Below are 20,141 nucleotides of genomic sequence, written 5' to 3' on the forward strand. Positions count from 1 at the left end.
ACCTGTATACGATTAACGTACAAAACAAAGCGTGTCGAACGACTTCCATGTTGGATGGATGGGGTCAATGTACAGGCCATTCTTTCTTCGAGGATTGCACAACATGCTCGCTCGAATCTTCCTTTGATTATATTATGCTGACAGAGAAAGTGCGATATATATTCTGCACGAGAAAAAACATATTGTCTGCAGAGATGATAGAATTCTTTGGAGCATTTAGGTCTTGTGCGTTTGTCATTGTCAGGCTGCGGATCTGTACGCGATATAGAAATTAAATGAAAATAAATTAATCATTGCTTCTAATAATTTTGATAAATTGAAAGTAGCATAATGAAATTAAATTCTTCTTATGTCTTCATATTTTATTTCTACCTATCATTTTTGACATAAGTGCATAAAATCCGCAGTTTAATCATTATATTCTATATTATAAAATATTATATTCTTAAATTTTAAATAATTATATCTTAAATAATGTTTTAAAAGTAGTCTGAGCGAAGGAACGAGCGAGATCAAATATCTTGTTTGGTGAAAGATTTCTGACTCACGATTAATTAAAAATTTTAGAGATAGAAATTAAATGAAAATAAATTAATCATTGCTTCTAATAATTTTGATAAATTGAAAGTAGCATAATGAAATTAAATTCTTCTTATGTCTTCGTAATATTTTATTTCAGCCAATCATTTTTGACATAAGTGCATAAAATCCACAGTTTAATCATTATATTCTATATTATGAAATATTATATTCTTAAATTTTATATAATTATATTTTAAATAATGTTTTAAAAGTAGTCTGAACGAAGGAACGAGCGAGATAAAATATCTTGTTTGGTGAATGATTTCTGACTCACGATTAGTTATTTTCTCTTGTTCCAAATTCTAATTGTTACTGTTTGGCAGGCTTAAATAATTCGCTTTTTGAATTAGGGTTTTCCATACCGTCAGAAACAGTAAGTGTGACAGGCAATTTCTGTCAAGATTATATTTTCGTCTGTTCATGAATTGTGTCAATTAATGAACCTAACTAAAAATGAATTTTCAATTTCTCGAAGTTTGAACAGTTTTGTTGTGCATCAGTGGACCAGCAAACATAATTTATAGAAGCGTGATTTGTGTCTGAATGATCCAAGTTTTTCGATGAACATGGAACTGTCTCCGATCCTTTATTGAACAAATTATTGTATCCTTTACATACTCCATCGAGGATTCCTTCGCATTTGGTTCATTAATCGACACAATTTATCCGACGAAGTATAATTGTCCCTTGTCACGAATTTATCAACGGAACTAAATCACGTATCCCGCGGTCAGAAATCTCGAGATATCTACGTCGTCTCTTTTCGTTCGGGTACACAGTATATCCCGTATTTTTACACCTGTCGGCGCGGCGGCGGCTGTCGCGAGCACACCTGAGAGCAGCGCCGAACTAATAGACCAAGATAGAAGAGAAACACGGGTTTCTCATTTGGGATTTTCATCAGGTTTCGCAATTCGCCGGTCGCGGTTGCATAATCGAACACGATTTACCGGGAAAATTCAGCGCGCCGTAAATCAACGGGATTGTATACGGTCGCTTTCTACGACTGGAGTATATCAGTTGCTCCGCGAGGTGAAAAAGAGACAAAGGCGTTATCGGCGAACACGTAAGTGGCCGTTGTGCCAATCTAATCACCATACTTGGCGCATACATGTCCGTTCGAGCATTAAACGCGCACGGAACGCTGTTAGGTTATTAACAGAAACTGCCCGAAAAGGCTGCTCCCGTTAGTCGATCCTGACTCGTGGGAAAATCGGGAATACTTACCGATAGAATGTCAAAGTTTGCTGCGGGTACGCGTCGCCGACCGCGCGACACTTCGCCTAAGGTCGGATCTATACTTGTCCTTCGGTCGAAAGGAACAATCGTGTTTTCTCTATTGTAAATACTATGCACTTATCAATCAAATTTTTTCATCTTCCACTACACTCTCTCAAACAGAATTTAAGGCGCATCACTTAATTTATATTATTTTCGCAACGTTATTATGGTCCCTAGAGATTCATTATATGAATTTAAGGAACAGCTGTTATTTTCATTTTTTTTTAGTCATTCTAAATCTCTGTATTTTTATTCTTTTCTTATAATTCTATAACTATTTTTGATTTTTTCAAATTTATTTCTTTTACTGCACAATGAGAATCGGAGCTTTGTTTTTATTGTGTCTGCCATTGTCATTTGAACAGTCTTTAGAAGAACATTTATTTATTAACAATTTTGGTACATAAAGTTAGTTATATATCATAGCATTGAGCAATCAAATTTTTTCATCTTCCACTACACTCTTTCAAACAGAATTTAAGGCGCATCACTTAATTTATATTATTTTCGCAACGTTATTATGGTCCCTAGAGATTCATTATATGAATTTAAGGAACAGCTGTTATTTTCATTTTTTTTTTAGTCATTCTAAATCTCTGTATTTTTATTCTTTTCTTATAATTCTACAACTATTTTTGATTTTTTCAAATTTATTTCTTTTACTGCACAATGAGAATCGGAGCTTTGTTTTTATTGTGTCTGCCATTGTCATTTGAACGGTCTTTAGAAGAACATTTATTTATTAACAATTTTGGTACATAAAGTTAGTTATATATCATAGCATTGAGCAATCAAATTTTTTCATCTTCCACTACACTCTTTCAAACAGAATTTAAGGCGCATCACTTAATTCATATTATTTTCGCAACGTTATTATGGTCCCTAGAGATTCATTATATGAATTTAAGGAACAGCTGTTATTTTCATTTTTTTTTAGTCATTCTAAATCTCTGTATTTTTATTCTTTTCTTATAATTCTATAACTATTTTTGATTTTTTCAAATTTATTTCTTTTACTGCACAATGAGAATCGGAGCTTTTTGTTTTTATTGTGTCTGCCATTGTCATTTGAACAGTATTTAGAAGAACATTTATTTATTAACAATTTTGGTACATAAAGTTAGTTATATATCATAGCATTGAGCATTATTCGAATTGATTCGAATAAATATTTACTCAAGATCGTTAGTCGAATGAATTCTTTTTAGAGTCGAACCTTCTACTCTAATAACGATTGTTTCGTCATATACTATTCTCCGAATATAATAAAAGACAGCAATAGTTCAATAATTAATCTTCGATTGGACTGCGATTGACAAACAACAGATTGCATCAATATATCGAGCGAGCCAAACTTCGCTCGTCAATGTTCCGGTCGCCCGAATAAATCGCCGGGTTTTCGTGGAGGTGTGTTTCGATAGTGACCGGTTCGGTGATCAACGTGTTAAACGTCGCCGAGGCCGATTCCTCATGCGCGGATCCGGCATAAACGGTTAGCGGGAAAGACTTCCGCGTTCCAGCAGCGGAGTAAAGTCTAATCACGGTTCGCAGCCAGCCCCCACCGCGCGCGATCATTTATTAATCCGCAATCTGTATCAGAAAGATCAACGTGTCAGGCTCGCCTTTGATCTCTCTTTTCGCCGGGCGATCTTATTTATCGCGTATAATAATTGTTTATTACGATCCACACGGCTGGGAAAGCGGACCCAGTTTACACGGGTCGTTACAGATTTCGTTTTTGTCCCGCGCGGCGCAACGCCGCCGTAGGAGCCGACGCTTAGTTGCGTGTAACGCGCGGAATTAATATTTATGGCAGCCTCGCTGGCCGGAATCTTTCACTCAGATCGTAAACGCGGAATTATCTGACCGTTTGTCGGTGATCTAAGCGCGACATGCTCGCTGCCTCTCCGCGGACGGTCGCGTGACTGCCGCATGAATTCTGCAAAAAATATCCTTCTGCCGCTCCTCGCCGCGCAATCGCAATCCATTTCCACGCTAATTTCGACTCGGTACCGTGGACTGTTTAGCCACCGGCTTCGAATCTATGATTTTCCACTTTCATTCTACGGCGATCGTGATCTTTCGGCTACGAATGGATCAAGATTGCGCGGCGAATCTGTAATCTGCGCAAATATCGGGCGTGTAATGCTGACTCGTGATGTTTCGATATGCGAGCTGTAGGGGTGAAATTAATTGTTACGGTGCACAAGATTATCGGAAAATATTTTTTCTTTAGTGGGACTTAACCGGAACGCGATAAAACGCGCTAAATAGATCGCAAATCTTCGTGCAAGTTTTACGTTAACGCCGAGCCTATCGTCGCCGGTCGAACGACCGGTTTCGTGTTTATTGTTTCATAATTATTGAAGTCATAAAGCTGCTTCCGTTAGAAATTGTTGAATGTACTTTCTTCGGGCACCCGTCGTTGTGAAAATTGTGAAAAATTTCAAGAAATTCTATGCTGTGATTTTTATAAGGCTACGGTTGTTAGCGTCGCTTTTACACCTCGGTAGGTTCGGTGTTAAAACGTTTCTCTGTATTTTTAGTAAATATCATCGACTGCACAGAGATCCGCAACCTACATATGAAATCGCATCTTCCTTATAGCGAAACAGACTGTATAAAAATTCTGGTAGAAAATTATAAATTATCGTCGGAAATTTTTCGATAAGTTGTACTGTTGAAACGAGTCCTCTGAGACAAACTTGACAGAATCCAAATGAATTTGATCTTCTAACTTTTGTCGAACGATACATTGTCTCTCTACACTGTTCAAAGTGTAAGAGAAGATTTAGTAAAAAAATGACCAATGCATGTGCAGTAGTTTCGAAAAAATAGACTGCAGATTTTATGCATTTGCGACAAAAGTGAGATGATGCAATTGAAAACGGTGAAACAGTTGAGATGATCAAAAAATATCAATATCAATTTCATTTTATATTTCATTTCAATATATATTTTCTTCAACTTGAAAAATCATCAATTTCAACCAATAAAAATGATCGCAGAAAGAATGAGATGTCTCTCCTGGCTCCAATCTCTCGCAATCGATGCAAGAAAGCTTGATTTCGCATAAAGATCCGCAGCCTAATGATAAACGTTCCTTTCCCATATGACACTAAATTTTCATTCATCGGGCACCCTAGCTCCGGCGAGGAAGAGCCGACGATAATCACAGCATCGGACGCATCCATTACTAAAAATACAGACAAAGAACGGAGGATTCCGGACATTGTTCCACGGCTTCGATCACGCGCAGTATCACTTCCAGCAGTTGATAATAAAATACGGTAGCAATTCTATAAATTCATTTGAAGTTGGCGAACGGCGCGCCATAAAAATATCGCGCGTTAAGGGGTTAATGGTCTTGGTGACCAGCCGGCCGCGGGCGGGTGCGTCCATCGAATTCCCCGCGGATAATAACGTTCTATAACGAAACCGATAGAGTGTCCAAGGGGACGCGTAATGTCTCCTAAATTCTAATCGGCGCGGCGCACACCCCGCGCGCTCGCGGGGGTCATTATAGTTCGACAAAGACACTTTTCCGCGGACGCTGTTGATTCGCGCATTCCGATCGGCGAAAAAAGGCGAGAGAGGGCGACGGGGAGGGCGAGAGAGAGAGAGAGAAAGAAAGAGAGAGATAGTGATAGAGAGAAAGAGAGATAGTGATAGAGAGAAAGAGAGATAGTGATAGAGAGAAAGAGAGAAAGAGAGAGATAGTGATAGAGAGAAAGAGAGAAAGAGAGAGATAGTGATAGAGAGAAAGAGAGAAAGAGGGAGATAGTGATAGAGAGAAAGAGAGAAAGAGAGAGATAGTGATAGAGAGAAAGAGAGAAAGAGGGAGATAGTGATAGAGAGAAAGAGAGATAATGATAGAGAGAAAGAGAGAGATAGTGATAGAGAGAAAGAGAGATAGTGATAGAGAGAAAGAGAGATAGTGATAGAGAGAAAGAGAGAAAGAGAGAGATAGTGATAGAGAGAAAGAGAGAAAGAGAGAGACAGTGATAGAGAGAAAGAGAGAAAGAGAGAGACAGTGATAGAGAGAAAGAGAGAAAGAGAGTGATAGTGGTAGAGAGAAAGAGAGAGAGAGAGAGAGAGAGAGAGAGAGAGAAAAGAGACATAGTGGCAGAGAAAAAGAGGGAGAGAGAAACAGAGAGATACAGCATCAGAGAGAGAGAGAGAGAGAGAGAGAGAGAGAGAGAAGGGGGGAGGGAGAGGGAGGAAAGAAACGGACAATTGGTGGTTTGAACAATGCGCAACAATGATGCCAATTAGCCGACAAAAGGGAGTAATAGTGTACTGGAAGAGGAGCGATGCGGCAGCCTCGAGACTAGAGTCTCGAAAACAGCAGTCTCATCCGTTAGTCCGGTGTCCCTGTCCATCCATTACACTATTATCCCCTCAGCAAACACAGGATCCATCCTGGAGTCCACGCATGGACTTAATGCCCGGTCCCCTGGCCGAGTCTGAGGAGGGAGCATGCAATTTACGCGCAAAAGAACTAGGATGTATCGTGCCGGTTGCAAAAAAGGAATGCCGCTGCTTAACAGGGGTACAGCATACATAATAATGTCTGGCCCCTGGCGTTTCCCGAGGCTGGTGAAATATGAAGAGCCTCGGCGAGAAATTGTGATCGCCAAAGCAACCAGCGCGATCTCCTTGTTTATCCGTATTAACATGTCAAAGCTGCTTACACTCCTTTTCCCCAGGTTCCACTCCTTTCTTCCATTTTTTCCACGTCGTTCTCTCGCTATTTCTCTCTCTCTCTCTCTCTCTCTCTCTCTCTCTCTCTCTCTCTCTCTCTCTTTCTCTTGGTCGTTTGAGATTTAAAGGTTCGGAAAATCATGCATCGTTTACAGCTGCTTCGCCTGTGGCTGCGAGTCACGGTCACAAGGATGCAGTGTTGCAACGAGAGTTTGTTGCAACTTAGGTGGCTGTTTTTCTAGTCAAGACAACTTATCCCGTCTCAGCTTGAACAGCCGGTTACTGTGGGTTTAACAAGTGTTTTACCAATGGTTTGCTTTCGGCCATAACTGACTTTATATTGATCGAGTAAGAGATATTAAATCGTTTTATTCGAAAGTAAATAAGATAAAGACATGGAAAAATTTAATAATAAATATGAAATTAATTATGGCTCAACTGAGATCATAATTCTTTGCTAAGGCAAGAGTTTCGTAGAACTAACTATGGCCAATTCAGTTGTTCCAATAGAATTTTCAGTATAGTAAATAAATTATGCGAATCACTCTTTTAATACAGCTCAGAAATTAAATGCAAAGCTTCTGTAATTGTTTTATAATTTGTATATAATTGTTGAATAAATTTTAATATCTTTGGTACACTAAAGACTTTAGAATCCGTATACGTAAATAAATTCTAAACTAGTAAATATTAAACTCGATTTAAACCAAGCAATTTGGATTTTGATTTTGCGTCTCCTAAACTCGGGTTCTCTTTTGATCCATTTTCTCTCAGAGTTTGATACAAGTAAAATCTCATTTCTCTCGGAGAAAGGAAGATCCTTCTAGCTAGTAATCGTTGTATTTTTCTGGGGAATTTTAAGATCAGAAGAATCTGTTTACGAAGAATGAAACCCGGTGACTAGAATGAAAATTTATCGATGTCCGCCTCGGAATCTCGCAGAATCTTATTGTTTCTAATTTCAATTCCCCGCGAAGTCTCTGAAACCTCGCTGAAACAACTGAATGGGATAGTGGGGTTTAGTCACGATCGACCTCGCGTATGTTGGAAGAACCTTGAACGACTGCCTCTCTTTGTATTCTCTTACTTATTAGCGTTACTGAATATCCATTATTCTTCGCGAGAAGAAGATATTCCGCAATTAAAAGGAACGGCTAATGGCATTGAGGGGGATCGTTAAGAATGCACCACTCGAAGGTCTGATAATTTATGTTCATTGGATGGAAGTTCGAACGATTAGAATTCCGTGTTGGCGAACTTCTTTCACACTGAATTCACAAATTCATCTTGTCGACTTGAAAATCTCTTTAACGCGGATATTCAATCAAGAACTGTAATCCATTCTTGGCAAACTGGTACACAATCTTCATCGATTACGGGAATCACTCCGTCGTTCACTATTACGCAGCTGTCGTTCCAATCTTCTTCTTCGGCTCTATCTAATTTTTTTTCTGTAATTCGTGATGACTAGACTAGATTTTTTGTTGCTAGATGCTTGAACGGTCGATTAGCATGAGCTGTGAATCAAGGTAACGGGAACAATGCATCTCGATAAATTATAGTAAGAGATCATTCTGACTGCTATTAACAATAGTTACTGTTAGTTTACTGTTTATATTAATAGTAATAAATAATATATTATATTAATGTTTATATTAATAGAAATAAATAATATATTATATTAATGTTTATATTAATAGTAATAAATAGTAAATAATATATTTACTGTTTATAATAATAATATAATTATGTTAATAGTTTACTGTTCCTTTCTAATTACGAAATTGTTCCACCTGCCATATTTGGAGCAAATGGTCACAAAGGTTACGAAATTTATAACAAACAAAAATTTGTAACCTACTTGAACAATCGCGGCAATCGATATTCAAATGCTAAACAATTGATACACATTTTCTGGACACATATTGTAATTTTATCTACACCAGCTTACATTGCTTCATCGACACACCAGGAACGTATTTGCTCAGATATTATGCAATTTTTATTACAATACTGTGAAATATAGTTTCACATTCACAAAACGGAATTACCCTTTCACAATTGGAGGAAGCAATTTGAATTCTGTTGAGACGTTGGAAGAACTAATTCATTAGACAATAAGTAAACAAAGTGTGAACACTGCGATTGGTTGGAATAACATAGAAAATGATCTCGTTATAACAACGAGTTAGACTTAACCATCGATGATGTTCGTTTCTTCTAAATTGAAGCAAAGTTTGATTCCTTTGATATCAAAATCCGAGAATTAAAATAAATAAAAATGTTCAAGAGACAAAAATTGTTAATACGAGAGAAATTATAAAGGACAAAGCAGTACTAATCAACGCACTTGTGAAAAAACTCTTAGCGCAAGGGGTTAATATCCTCGACAAACATGGATGAGACAACCATAATTAATCGATGCCGGATAGCGACACCTCCGGCAAGAAGCCATCAGCATTGCTGCAGGAGCACAGGATCCAAAATCTTGGCCCGTGGCGTGCAACAATCGCAGTAATTGTGAAATTCGATTGAAACCCGATTGCCTCGGTGAAATGAGCCATCGTGGGTAATGAGATCCGAGCGCGAAGCCGTCGCCGTCGGTTGCTGCACCGGCTCCCCTCGTTTGCCTTCAATCACATTCTTGACAGATGCATTTACGGCGCGGGGTCCGGTGGCCGTCAACGTGGAATGCGCCTTAAGGCCCCGATCGAACTGCACCTACATAGTATCGATAGTTGCGCCAAGAAATTCGCGAAAATCTTCGCGGCGATAAGTCGTGATAACAGATTCTCCCTCGGTGGCATCCCCTCGCGCGTTGTCTCCCTTTTCCTCTCTGAACAATCTCTTTCCTTCTCTTTCTTCGCTCTCTCCTTTTCTCTCTTTCACGATTTTTCACTGTTGTGAACATAGTAGCAAAGTGATTCGGTGCCACACTGGTTCAAAATGTCCCAAATATTTTCTTTTGAAAAAGTGATGTTCAGAGTTGGGCATTATTCAGATTTTTTCGAATGAATATTTATCGAAGGTAATTATCCGAATTAATTTCTTTCGACCGAATATTTTATTCGAATAATTCGCTATTCGTCATCAATTACTCTATCTATTTATTCGAATAATTCTTTACTCGAATGAATCAAATAATTCTTTATTCGAATGATTAGAAAAATTCTTTATTCGAATAATTCGAAAAATTCTTTATTCGAATAATTCGAAAGAGTAATATGGATGATATCGATAAACATAAAAAACACTTCGTACTCTATCAATTTTATTCAAATCAATTATTTTTCGTATGGATACCTGCACGAATAAATTCTTATCCGGATGAAATCCTGTTAGACTAAAATTTTATTGAAATAAATGTATCCCCAGATAAATTTGCTTCGATTAAATATTTACCAACACTGTCGAATACAATCGTATTCGAATAAATTTTTATCTAGATAAGTTTTTATTCGTCACCGGATTAAAATGTTGTCGAACTCTGTTGATATTGTCATGAGAATAATGAAATTAACAATTAATTTAACATAGTTAGAAGCGAGATATCGAGTTCTAATAACGAAAACATTGTTCTACAATGTTCAAATTACATTTTCAAATCTTTTGGTCCCAGTGGTATCGCTTTGTTATTGATTGACAGTTGTTTGAAAACTGAATTCTCTTTCGTTTCTATTTTCGTGTTATCTCTTTCTATATTTTTTGCCTCTATTGTATTATCTTTCTCTTGTTCCGTCCTGTATCTCTTCCTTCCCCCCTATTTCCCTCTTTTTCTCTCGCAGCTATCTCGCGAATCTCTCTCCCCCTCTCTCCCTCGCGAATCTCCGGCGGATCTCTCGCGGATCTCTCGTGGAGGATCGCTGCTGAAGGATCCGCGGCGAAGCGATCGTGACGATGCATCCGCGCGGTGTTTAACGGATTCTGATTCGCAGATATCGGCTGCTCCGCGCCGATTGGCGCAGTCCTTAACACTGTCAGAAGCACTCGATGCATTTTTAGTATCGTACCCACGGCGTATTTAGTTTGAGCCGCGCGAGAGGTCGATGGCTGGTAGACGAGTGGCTGCTGGGAATCGGATCGCGGCTCTGCAATTTCGCTGCCTACCCCGGAGTTTATACAGACAGGAATTGTTTAGCTCGGCTCCTGCGCGAGCGACGAGGCTCCGATTGGTACCGAAGTATTCGTGTCACAGGCTCGATGCGTCTCGTCGAGGAGATCGGTATTGCTACCGACGGCGATATGGAAAATGAAGATGAGGGAAACTGTGCATTCGGTTATTTTCGGATCTTTGTGGGACTCCGCTGTGTGCCAGCTATCTTTGGACCACCCGCGCCGCTGTTGGCCGCCGCGGAATGAACATTGTGCTGCTAATTAACCGTTCCGACCAGCCATACTTTATTTATTTATTTTGCATCGAACCAGTTAACGTTTATATGACTGATCGCAGTTCATGCATATGTGTGCGACTTATATGACAGTCACTTCTTCAGATTTTCAAATATCAATATATTCGATAATGTAAAAAATTATTTTGAAACACGATGAAAGAATTTTTAGCGACGTTTCACCGTCACTACTCGAGTGCAAATGGTTAAAAAGTCGTATTAAAAACATTCAATGCTAATAGTTGAAAGAATTGAAAGCTAAAACTCCAAAAAATGCAAAGCTAAAGCTTAAAAAATGCAATGCTAAAGCTTAAAAAAGTGCAAAGTTAAAACTTACAAAAATGCAAAGCTAAAACTTACAAAAATGCAAAGCTAAAACTTAAAAAGATGCAAAGCTAAAACTTCGAAGAATTCAAAAGCCACAAAAAATTCAATGCTAGAGTTCAAAAGAATCGTTCTCGAAAGTGCAACGGTTTTCCAAAAACTGCAACGTAGCCGCGATACCTGAAAATTCCATCGACCTTCGAAAAAGCTTCGCAGCATCGTTTCGCATTGTCCGGAGACTTTCATTGGCAGGAATGCAGAAAGATCCGTAGCCCGCTAATGACAGTGTCCGTGGACTGGCACAACATCCAGCAGCCCCCTCCCCGCGGCCATAATAGGAAGACACTATGCTCCTTCCGACTGGTGATTGCTGTAATCGACGTCAGCGCCGCGATTCACCAATTGTAGAACAGAACGCCACTCGTCTTTCGTATGCACCGGTATCGAGCGCCTATTATATTCCGCCGCGTATTCACTACCCGGCAACCCTAATCGTCCGAGACTAATCGGAAATCAATCTCGTTCCCGCCGTAACCATTCAAACTCGAAAATTCATAAAACATTTCGGCGCAGAGGCCGATCGGAGAGAGGGGAAGACCGAGGCGCGCCGCTTTATGGAACGGAAAATCTCCGATTTTATGACGCGCGATCATACTTGCCACTCGCGAAAGGTTTACTCAGCTAATAGAAAAAAGAAAAAACGAGAAAGCGAGAGAGAGGGAGCCTGAGAGAGTAAAAGAAAGAGGGTAGGAGAGAGAGAGAAAGAGAAAGTGAGAGAGGTGGAAGAGCAGGACGGTCGGCAAACGGCGTCCGTGAAAGCAAGGCAGGCAGAACGACGTCGACGAAAACCTACAATAAAAAAGGTGCGGATCGGGAGAGAAAGAGAGGGTAACGGGCGGAGGGAGGGGTGGAAGACAAAGAGGGTGAGAATAGAGTGAAAGAGCGATAGATGAACGTCGGCGGGGAGGAAGAAGGGTGATATCCCGTCGGCCGACGGCTCGTCTATTTCTCCCGCTTGCTATTCCCGGAGTGATGGAATGTTTATCAATAGATTAATCTCGGAGATCGGCGTGCGGCTCCGCACAATCGCTCGAGCGGACTCCTCGATTGCGATTAAACATAAAAGTATTATTTCAATCTGGCCCCTCCGCCACGTTCGCCGTACATTCAGACTCGGTCCCGGCGTATGTACGTATAGATAGAGACCCGGTCGCGCACACATATGGACGCGCATGTACCCCATGGCTGTGTGTGTGTGTGTGTGTGTGTATGTGTGTGTACGTGTATGTGTAACCGTGTATGTGTGTACCCGTATATGTCCGTCCTGTCCGTGGCGGCGTGGGCGCGCTTATATACGCGTACATGTGCATACATCCTCGCGGATAGATCGGGCATTTTTCCATTAGATTGGAACTTGATTAAATTGAAAATCTGTCAATTTAGGAAAAAGCATCCGACAGCTTATATTGACGGTGGACATTATACGCCAGTGGCCAGGCAACGAGGCAGAACTCGTTGGCCTGACAACTCGCGCAGATAAAAACCCCCGTCGTCGCGGGAGGACCGACCGCGGACACTGCCGCCGCCACTGCCACTGCCACTGCCACTGCCACTGCCACTGCCACCACCACCATCACCACTACCACCACCACCACCACCATCACCACCACCTCCGTCGTCGACGCCGCCGACGCGACGCCGACACAGCGGCCCACGGGCCGGCCCGCTTCCCGGGCTTTTTCGCCTTCCTTTTTGCACCCTTGTAAAATTAATTGCCGACGCTCTTTGAGGGCCACGCTCCCGTCGCGGAACCGACCCGACCGACACCAACCGTCCACGGAAATTCTACCGGCCGCGGCTGTCACTACCGGTCAATCTGCGGACCGTCTCAGCCGGTCATGGGGGACCATGAAACTTTTTCGTATCTGCTCGGGTAACGATTAACTGAATTATAATAGTCGGCAGACCGCGGATTTGACGCATTTGTGGCTGTTGCGAGAAGGAAATACGGGGAGATACGAAGCAGGAAAGATATCGGAGGATTTTGAGATATATTTTGACATAACCTTGACATTGACGCGTTATTGTTATTCTACTTAAATTATTGAAACAGGAAACAATCTTCTACTGAATTTTTATTTCTCGTCGTTCGTGAAGAAACTTTTTATTTTGCATAAAGATCCGCAGTCTAATAATTGAATTGGTTTTGGAAGTGTTCGAGCAACGATTGTAAGAACTCTTTGTGTGTCGTTTTTAATTGATGCTTTGTTTGTGATGGAAAACGCGCGATCGTTTCGGAGGAATTCATTTTCTTGGACGATGTACTGGTTGATGCATATTTTTAAGAAATGTTGGGCTAATGATCATGCGAACTTTATCGAATTGACTTACAGGACTTCTTTTTAGAGGTACATTATCTGGTCATTATGTACTGTTATGTGGAAGAAAGTGAAGCAGAGCTTGATACGAGATTCTTCGTTTGAGGATTCGTTTCGGAGGAAGTCGTTTTCTTGCACAATGTTTTCGTAGACGAATATTTTTATCGTATATTGAGCTAGCAATAACGTCGGTTTTATCGAACGTAAGAACCATGGTGATTTACTTACAGGTACATTTTTTAAATTACTAGCGCACTGTTGTATAAAAGAAATTGAAACGGAGCTAATTGCGAGGCTTTTCTTTCGACCATTGATTTTAGACAAAATACACAATAATAGGTTAGTATCAATTATAAACAGGATTGCATAATTCATTCAACGATACTCTTTAGCCTCAGAACGCACAGTTGTGCACGAAGGATGGAAGAAGCAAAATATTGACCGTGTTGCTGGTAGCATTAATTAACTAAATAATGCTCGAAAAAGTAAAATAAAATCTACTCGAGAAAGTAAGATATTTGCATTGTTCCCACTGGTATCAATTAGTGACAAATTTGTAATATTTAACGCTCCCGAACACACACGTTTAATTATTGGAGCGGAGAAATAAGCGAGGTCAATAATAATTAAACTGATTCTCCGTCACGATAATTCAACTTAGATTCGATTTTTAGCGAAGTTTAATCTTCCATCCAGTCGCTTCGAAACTTAATTCAAGTTTAATCGAAGTCGAGATCGGAATGTTCGTGAAAGTAGATATTTTGTAAAGATAAATCGTGTAATATACTCATCAGGATCCCGTATATTTCATTAGATGAAATTGCCCGCCGATATATTTTCTACCATTTATGCTGATTACGCGCGTCACAATCTCCGCGGACATAATTCGGTATAATCAGTCGACCGTGGGGCCCGTGGTCGCTAATGCACGAGCCAGTCTCACTTAACTACAGATCGTTTCTTAACGAGATTCTAAGAATCTACTCGGAAAATGGTTATTAGAAGCATGAGCCTCCTCGAATAGGTCGGCGCTGGCGGTGATCAATTACACGATCATCGTGAGAATCTCGAATCCAAAGAATCGCATCCCTGAATTACTTTTTCCGATATCACACACATCATCGGGCAATGTCAACTTAACTATCTATGTCGAATACTCCGCGTAATGTATAATCAATTAAACGGTACGAAGATTAATATCGTCAGCAGACTGCGCGCATTTATAACGAATTCAAGTGATAATGTTAATTCGCTCGTGAAACGCGCTGGTCTAGCAGAAGCATTAGTTGTGTCAGTTCGTCCAATTCGTTAATTAATCGTCCGGTTGAAGCAGACAATTTTTATTTTACGTAATAGTAGACAGTCTGCTCGTTAACGTCAGTTTATTTCTTTACAAACCAATTGGTACATTTCATTGATTCACCGTAGATCTTTATGCGATTACGTAAGGGAAAAAAGAACGGACGCGTCTTTATCTTGCCGAAGGTTTCGCTACGTTGATAAAATCTGAGCACGTCTAACGCCAAGACCTGCATCGACGACGCATCCTTAATTAATCATTTGAATATTCGCGTGATCTATTTAACCGATCAAGTTTGCAATGCACATCGATAAAATTAAATTTGCTTGCACTTACTAACTCGGAAATATGCAATATTTACTGAAGCGATAACCGGCAATGATTAAGGACAATCGGTTAAGGGTTAATCAAAATCTAAGTAGACAAACGAAAACAAAAATCTCGGACGATTTAACGTCGAGTCATCGAACAAACATCCAAACAGCAACAATTCCGACGAACGATGTCAATCGTGGTCGTGAGTACAAAGGGGTCGCTAAGTAATCCGGGAAACAGGGAATCGAGGGCAATGAGTCGCAAAAGAAACGAACCGGAGCGCGAGTAGGCGTGGAAAAAAAACGGAGTAAATTAATGAAATGAGTGAAGGTAAAATGATGGAATGCGGGATAAAGAAGTAAATGTAGCATGCAGGCCGGAGGTTCAGCGAATAATCAGCGGCATTATTAAACCTAGCCCGCATCAAGCCGTTATTAAACTGCGCCGGTAAGTAATCTGGTTTGTTTATCCGTTTGAGTTCACTAATCCAGTTAGAGTGAAACCTTGTCGCAGTAGTATCACGTTATACGGGGACTTTGTCTGTAACGAGTCTGGTCTTTTTTCCGCATCGCGGTCCCTCTTTTTCCAACCGGCAGCCACTGCCGCCGAAGTGTTCTGATATCAGCGTCTTCTATCGCGGCTGTTGCCTTTGTTTATTCTAATGCCGAGCGAGAAAAGAAGCTCGTCCGGGCAGGGCTTAGCCGGCCGGGAGCCGAGATAATTCGACGATTAGGCGGAACATAAGCCGGATAACATTATCTCGACTGATTTAAAACAGTATCTTGCGAGGAGTAACGCTAAGCACCGCGGGAAACGTGATTGCAATTCGCTTGGCCGTATATGGCGCCATTGTCCGAACCAGTTCGATGGTCGCCGCGCAATCGAGAACGTATTACGCTCACGATAAGGCGTCGCGATTGCGGCAGATATATTTAATTGAAAATGCGGCCTGCCCTAACGATAATGCCGCGCACAGAATTCCACGGTGGCGCGCGCGGCCGTTATTAAATAATTTAAATGCCGCGATTATATCGCGGAGACCGGCCCTTCTCCTTCCTTTTGATAAACTCGACCATTCAATTTTTTACGATTCCCCGACTTTTTGCTTCTTATTCCGATACCACGGCCAGCCGTGAATCAAGTGACTGGGTCAGCCCAGCGGATTCAACGGCCGTTTCGCCAGCGGGACGCTGCGGTTCCTGGAATCGTCGCGAACGTACCGAAAAACTAACGAATTTTTTTTTTTTTTGTAGTTTTTAAGCGTTCTGTGGTATACGTTTCATTTCGGAGAATCTTTTATCATTTTATATGGATTCGATTCCGTATGATTTTTAGAAATACGATACGACCTTGTGTCATTTTATATATTTTATATAGTTTTGTATGATTTTTTGGAATTTCAGACTTTGTACATTTCTATATAAGTTGATGCAAGTATGTGCAACTTTGTTCAATTTTATGTAGTCTCACAGAATTTTGTACAATCTTGATCGATTAAAAAGATTTTGATACAATTTGACGTTGGTTTACGTACTTTCACAGAATTTTGTACGATTTTGTACAGTTCTCTTCGACATTTTTACGATTCTATGAGAAATTTGTACATTTTCATATAAATTTTTACAAGTATGAACAATGTTGTTCACTTTTATATAATCCCACAGAATTATCTCGAGTTACTGGACCACCCTGTATACTGTGGAACAAAATAGTCTCCAGCCTTGCTGGGCAAGTGTTAACAAGTACGGGTCGCATTAATTCTTGTCAGAATACACAGCGGAATCTTTGTGAAAGCAGACACAACGTCTGACAGAAGCGCGCAGACGTTGTCCAGTGGACCGGATCCAGCAAGTCGGCGGCAGCCAATCAGAATAATCATAATCAAGAAATGATTCTAGCGATCCAGATTACCCTTAAGCCCCGTTCCCCGGAGGCGGCCGTCGGGCTGCCGTCGGGCCGCCGTCGACTTAATACGGTCTCGTTACGCCAAGCAGAAAAGTTGAGAGTTTTACGTTTCTTGGTGGTTAAATTTCCGTGTCCTTGCCGCGGTCGCCGTTTCTCCGGGCTTGATTAAAGACAATCGTGAAACAGGAAGAGCCGCGGATAAGTCACGGGTCGCAATCGCACACCAGGGCAGAGCCTTTTAAAGTAGGAAACTCCCCGGAAACTAGCGGCCGCACGGCACCGAGAACTCTCCGGTGCGGTGCCAAATAACAATGTTGAATCTCATAAACAAGGAGACAAGACAAATACCCGGCTGGACGGTGGTCCAAGGGCGCGGAGTGGACAGAGTCCGTTCCACCCAGCCACCCAGCCACGGGGGATGGGAGATTCTGCTGGTAATTTCACGGTGTCTTGCATCCCTGAGCCACCCTCTCCGGCACTCCCCCTTTCGCAGCACAGCTCGCCGTCCAAAGCCGCGCGATACGTTCGCCATATTCGTGCACCCAGTCCCACATTATGATCGACGTTCGCCGCATTAATCGAATACGATCTGGACGCTTGCGACGCGTTGCTCGAATGCCTGCCTCCTTTCACGGGCATCTACCTCTCAATTTTCCGTTCGATACCCTACACCGCCGCACCACCGGCAATTTCCTCCGCCGGGATTCCGTTTGACCATGGCTATCTTCGCCGACCGGTAATTGATAAAACTGTTCTTCTTGCACGATCTCATTTGAATTCCTCCGCATGTTTCCGGATGGATTCGGCGATGTATGTAATATGTATTTACCGAGTGTTGCGGACGGCTGCGTGTTCTGGCTAAATTTCGGTGCCGCGGTCTCCGCGACTTTTATTTTCGGCCGATTTATTCGGTTTTACATTGGCACTGGGTGGCTCGCGGAATTTTACACTTGGCGTACAGCGATGGAATTTTGTACTATTTTGTCGTGGACCTTTCTTACTCGATGCTTCGCGCAAAATGTTTTAAGCGATGCGTTGAACTTCAGAGGGTATCGTTCAATTTTGGACAGCTCTCTCTGCTTACAGTTCCGTCAGATTTTCCAAAATTTTGTATAACTTTATGTCAGTTTATACGCTTTCACTGAATTTTATACGATTTTATACAGTTTTATACAATTTTGAACAGTTTTATACAGTTTTATACAATTTTATACAATTTTTTACAATTTTTTACAATTTTATACAATTTTATACAATTTTATACAATTTTATACAATTCTATACAATTTTATACAATTTTATACAATTTTATACAATTTTATACAATTTTATACAATTTTATACAATTTTATACAATTTTATACAAATTTATACAGTTTTATACAATTTTATACAATTTTATACAATTTTATACAATTTTATACAATTTTATACAATTTTATACAATTTTATACAAATTTATACAGTTTTATACAGTTTTATACAGTTTTATACAATTCTATACAATTCTATACAATTCTATACAATTCTATACAATTTTATACAAGTTTATACAATTTTATACAATTTTATACAGTTTTATACAATTTTATACAATTCTATACAATTCTGTACAATTTTATACAATTTTATACAATTTTATGCAACTTTCTACAATTTCATATAATTTTGTGTAAGTTTCCGCGACGTTGTTCAACTTTTTACAATTTTAAGCAAATTTTACAGTTTCTTTATCAATTAGAATTAGACTATTCAATTAATTCCTTGTTCATTCCCTAGATTATTAATCTCATCGAACAACAGACAAATTATAATTCAACAACTTTCCCATCCCGAAATGAATGACCAAAATAATCTGTAGAAAAAATTCTCCCATATTCGGTTTAATTTTCCTCACTTCTTTAGCGGCAAGGTCATCGAAACCTACGATAAAATCTGCCACACGGCAGCACCGTTTCAGCTCGCAGCGTAAATGCCCGTAACGCATGACTCATGGCAACATAGCCATTTAAAGGGTTGGCTGTTGTTCATTGCTAATCGGTATGTTACGTATCGAATGCGTTTGCGTGTGGTCACGGCGCAACACGGTGTCTTGGTGGTGTTCGGAACAGACGCAGCGATGTCTGGAAGGGTCATCGGGATTTGCGCGAATGGCCGACGACTTAATTGATCGAGGGCCATAAGCGAATTAGGGATGACCAATGTTCCACGTGCGGAGCTCAGGAATAGCGGCCGGGGGAAGACGCCGAGTTAATTCAATTCGAGGAAGGCTGAAGGGGTTTCGGGACGTCTCTCGCGAGACGTAAATTTGCGTACGGCCGGTAGTGGCCCTGCGGAGCCGGCGCCCACCTCCGCCCCCTAAGGACGATGGACACACTCCGGGAAATTGCGTCGTCGAATCGTCGGCTCCGACGATTCTTTCGTCCCGGCTGCCGATGCGTTTTTTCCTTGCGGTGCTCGAGCGGGTCGCGAGCTGCCGGAGTCGTAAATCAAATTACACGTTGAATGAGATTAGATTTCTGTTTGGCCACGTTCGAGCCTGGGTCCCGTGGATCCGACGAGGGTAAGGACTGCTGCGGTGGCCGTAGACCTTTCTCCGTCTCCTCTCGTCCTCGTCATAGCTCCCTGCCAGCCTCTCTCCGGCGGGGCACGATGTTGCTACCGCTACTGCTGGCCCGTGATAGTGGTAGTGGCAACGGGCGGCGGCGTTGGCGGTGGTGGTGGTGGTGCACTACGAGGTCCAACATTAGTTAACGATTAATCAAGGCGCTTGTAGCTCAACATATATCATTAAACTAGTTAGCGAAGTAGGGTCGGCCAAGTGTGCTGACCACTGGCTACCACCACCCACCACCCTTCAAGCTGACCAACCCCCTTGACCGAGCCCCCATCTTGTTTCCGCGGCCGATCCAACCCTCTGGCGACGTGCTCACGTACCGAACGGAACTCTTAGAGACTCCGAGT

The 20,141-nt window shown here is 41.2% G+C and overlaps 1 protein-coding gene across 10 annotated transcripts in view; it reads left to right on the forward strand.

Moving 5' to 3' along the window:
- The window catches only part of pdm3 (POU-domain protein pdm3), a 334,644-nt gene that overhangs the window by 30,514 nt on the left and 283,989 nt on the right, over positions 1-20,141 (forward strand). The gene's annotated exons all lie outside the window — the stretch shown is intronic.

The sequence above is a fragment of the Megalopta genalis genome, chromosome 4 (assembly GCF_051020955.1).
Source record: "Megalopta genalis isolate 19385.01 chromosome 4, iyMegGena1_principal, whole genome shotgun sequence".
Lineage (NCBI taxonomy): Eukaryota > Metazoa > Arthropoda > Insecta > Hymenoptera > Halictidae > Megalopta > Megalopta genalis.